Source organism: Chelonia mydas, chromosome 6 (genome assembly GCF_015237465.2).
Source record: "Chelonia mydas isolate rCheMyd1 chromosome 6, rCheMyd1.pri.v2, whole genome shotgun sequence".
Taxonomy (NCBI): domain Eukaryota; kingdom Metazoa; phylum Chordata; order Testudines; family Cheloniidae; genus Chelonia; species Chelonia mydas.
This window is the reverse complement of record NC_051246.2, coordinates 33,481,325-33,485,709: the sequence shown is the minus strand read 5'-3', so window position 1 is coordinate 33,485,709 and position 4,385 is coordinate 33,481,325. Positions and strand designations below refer to the sequence as shown.

Sequence of the window (4,385 nt, the reverse complement as noted above, 5' to 3'; positions counted from 1 at the left end):
CTTAATTTTTCACAGGGGACTTTACGGGGGGAAAAAGAAAATCTTTTTCTAAATTAATTTCTACAGTAAAGATCACCTCTTATTTAGTATACCAATATTTTCCTTATGTGGCCACAAAGCTCTCAGTTCTGCTCAGGGGAAAAGCCTTATGCTGAAAAGTAAAGAATCCCAGTTGTTCACTTAATGAAAGCGGCGTGCTCCGCACTTTGTTTCTGAGTAATTTCTGTAGCAAACTCATGTGAGCTGCATGTCGTGCTTGTAGTAATCAAGTCCAAAGTTTGAAATTGACTCACTTGTTTTTCATGGTGACAGGCTAAGGAAAAGGGGTTTTGACTTGATTCAAGCTGCTGCAAGGAAATGAAAAGGATGATTTAAAAACCACAAACACTCGGATGAAAGATTACAGATACTGAACAAAACTGTCCACAGTAAATTGTTGATTGGAGTATCTGTATTAGGTGATGTTTGTAGTCTCTACATGTAGAGCGATGGAAAACACAGATTATGGCAGTGAAAGTAGAACAACAATGGAGTCTGACGCTTTGTTTCCACTTTTCAAAGGCTTTTTTTTTTTTTTGATAAGGCCCAGGAAATTGTTAGCGACATGCTGGTGGGAACCTATGGAAAAGAATACACACTATATCAATGGTGCAGTTCTTATCCCAAGAGCTGTGTTGGTGGGTGTGGGAATAGCATGCTTTCAGTGTGTGCTGTTGCAATGAGATAGTATTGAGAAACCAGGGCAGCGAACAGTACAGATTCAGTCTAGGGAACTAGGGGCTTTATTCAGCAGTAATGTGTGTAAGGACAGACAATGTAGCACTATATTTGGTTTAACAACAAAGAACTGTAAAAGGATTTGATAGTAAGGGATTGGCAGAAAGCTGAATATGTCTGCAATAAAATAAGGATCTTTTAAAAAGGTATTTAAGTGACATTCTTATGACCTAAAAAGAAGGTATTTAAAATTATTCATTATCTCTAATAGACATCATTATTTTACAGTGTGTTCATTTAACACAGGAGGAGCACTATTTAATAAAAGCTTCAGGAAGTATGTAATATGCCACAGTAATTTGAGAATAAGATGCAAGCAATTGCATGTGTGGAAAAGCAGATTTAATAATCAGTTAAACCTTAGTATGAATCATATTGACATTTTTGAGATCTACTGATGAAAATTGCTATAAAAGAACTAGGTATTTTTTATTTTTATTTATTATTACTTAGAAGTGAATGAGAGCCCTTAAGACCCTCATAACTCTCTCCTATCCAGGGTTCATGCATACTGTTTTGGTACATAAATTACTGCAAGTTATGGCCCTAACTCAGCAAGATACTTAAGCACATCAGTGATGCTACTCACATGCTTAAAAAGTTAAACACATGCTTAAGCACATGACTGAATTGGGGCCTATATCAGCTAGGAACAGCAAGCTACTATTTCTACAAAAGAGGAAGACTGTCTTGCTGACAGAAACAGTACTTATATTATTATGCAGTTCGACCACCTAAACCTATGTTCAGGGGGCACTTGTGCCCCAAGTGAAACTTACGTTACTTTGAAAATATACAGCATGCCACCCTACCGCACCTGGACAAGGCTGTAGGATGTCAAGTGATCATGTATGCCAGTAAAAGTGCTGATGAGGGCAGGGATACAAGTCAGGAAATTTAAAGTGGATATCTCTTCTAACCTTGTGCATGGAGACAAGTCAACCTTCCTCTAGCTTAAAACTGGATTGATTTTTAAAAAATCATAAAGAAGTGAAGAACATCTGTGGCAAGTTGTGAATGAAAGTAATTATTAATGGCTGGCACTTGATAGGTGCTGGAGAGAAGTTTCCATATTTTTTGATTCACCAGGCTAAAAAAGAATAAACAGGATGGTCATATATCTGATATAAGTCAAAAGAGTGTGGCATTCTCTAATCTTGCTGAAAATCAGCGTTAGGCTAAGAGAAGATATTCAGCTAACTCCTTCCACAAAGTGTAACTATTTCTGATCAGAGAAAACTTATAGTATCAATTTGATGGTTTTGTGACCTGCATGTCTTTCACTAGGGAGTGAAGAGAGGCATCTAAATTCACTGCAATATTTTTAAATGCCCTCAGGAATCCCTACTGTTGTATATTGAAGTACAATTATGTGTTCAACATTTTGAATGTTAAGTGAATGGCTACCACTGTGTCAATATTTTAAATTAATATTGTAGAAAGTGCAAGTTGCATTGTAAATCTATAGACAGTGCATTCCATACTACTTATGTCCCAAATAATATGGCATTGTCCTGATCCAAGGATAACTTTTAGTGACCTTCAGCCAGCATGGCAGAAACTTTAACATTGAATCATTTGGTTGGTAAGATATATAAAAGCAAGAAATAGAAATGAAGAGAAAATCCCCACCATTTCTACACACCAACTATTAGAAAACAGGATGATAAGATTTAAAAGGCACATGAATATAATAAAATTGTCCTACCTGCAATTGCACATCTAAATGAAAACAAAAGGATATTAACTTAACCATGTTATATCCCACATGCATTCATAAAACATATCTTATAAAGACATTCTAATAATTCCCAGTGAATAGACAGGCTATACCATGGACGTCATAATGCTATAGTGTCCTGGAGGACATTTGCTGTTCATCTTCATGCACTGAACAGGTTAAATAAAATTCATGGTAAAAGTGTTGTTGTATTTTGTTTTGTTCTGTTATTTTTATTTTCATGGGCAAGGTTTCGAGCAAGTAGAGTCGTCTTTGCAACATATTTTCGTCTATTTCAGTGTAATATTTTTCTTTTTTTTAAAGTGGCTACACTTCAAAGATAATGCAAAATTGGAATTATGAATATCACTGCTTTGTAGTGAATGTATTGCAAGCTTCTTAAATAATTAAATTATGTGAGTTCGGAAAATGGAGTGTAATTAGTCATTAAGGAGAAAACTCTAATGCTGCATAGGGTTTATACACTCTATGCAGAATATCTTTGAGCTTTACAGTGTTTGGGGTAATTTCTAATGCTGATGTGGTACAATCAACCATTATGTACCTTGTAACATAAGCACTAACTTGCTAATAAGCTATCTAACATGTCCAATATTTAATTTTATTGCAATCAATTAGAGTCATTGTGGAATACTGTATTTGTGCTTCTGTTTCTGTTTATGTAATCAAAAGTTAGATATAAGGTGACAGATAACAAAACATTATTCAGATTAATATTAAGGTTGTGACATTAACAAAAATCAAGACATTCAAAATTGATGGGACTGGCTGGCTCACGTGCAGTCCTTTTACTTGTAAGTCAGTGATTCAAATTTAAATCGAGTCATTATTGACTGAAAGCTGTCATCACCTAATGGCCATCTAGATATAGAAGCAAATGAACTGAACTCTGTCCAATTCCTACTACTCTGATTACCCATCTCAAAAGCCACTTTCCCACTTAGCACTAACTAGCTCTTACCAGGTTAGATTTCTCAACCCAGAGGCCAAGGACTGACTGGAGTTATGAAGACCACACAGCCCTCTCATCCTTGTCACTAGAGATCAAGACAGAGGCACATGGATGGTGCACTGTGAAGAAACTTGCACTGCTGCTCCTGGACTGTTTGTTTGAGCTTCTAGTGCTCTCAGTACGGCCATTTCACTAGCTAAATTAAGCAGAGTACATAACTACGTGGTTAACTTAAAGCACCTGTGTAGTCCCTTTGAAATCTATGGGACTACTCACGCACTTAAACTTACGTATGTGCTTAAATACCCTGCAGAATCAGGCCAGACAGTGAATGGCTTGGTTTTTTAAGTAATCTTTAATGGAAGGTTATAAAAAAGGTATTATTTATCTATAAGACTATTTCTTTAGGTAAACGTGTTTAAGTCACTATTAAATACACAATATACAATTAGGGTTGGCTGAATAAATACAGAGCGCAGTCAATTTAAAAGTGTGGCTAGCCTGAGTACGTTGTAGGAGTTTGCTCTTTGAGTTCCAGAAATCACTTATCTGCACATCGATACAGGTCTCCAAAATCTCCCCTAAATCCCACATTAACTCCTAGGATCCCACAAACCACACGGCAGGGATCAAGAACAATTTAGATTGTGTCCTGTGTTTAGACATTTTTTAAAATTTTTTTGTTTGATGTTAGTGTTTCAACACTTGTCACTGTTTCATCTGACTCAGTAGTGAACCACTGACCTGCACAGTGTTAGGGGGCATATGCTTTTGCAAGGAGTTTTGAATGAGATGTAAAACCAGCTATGATCATTAACCATCTGGTTGCACTTCAGCAAGATCCAGGATGAGAAGCCTGGACTTGTGGCCTAAATCAAGATTGAGGTTATTACTTTTATCTACTTTATCTCCTCT

At 36.3% G+C, this 4,385-nt stretch overlaps 1 long non-coding RNA gene across 1 annotated transcript; it reads right to left on the bottom strand.

Moving 5' to 3' along the window:
• Window positions 1–510: 510 nt before the first annotated feature.
• Window positions 511–3,532, bottom strand: LOC122466340. Its single transcript, XR_006291760.1, has 3 exons — window positions 3,480–3,532; window positions 2,486–2,499; window positions 511–618 (listed from the first exon to the last, which is right to left on the bottom strand). It is a non-coding gene; the product is annotated as an uncharacterized LOC122466340 (long non-coding RNA).
• Between the last annotated feature and the right edge of the window lie 853 nt (window positions 3,533–4,385).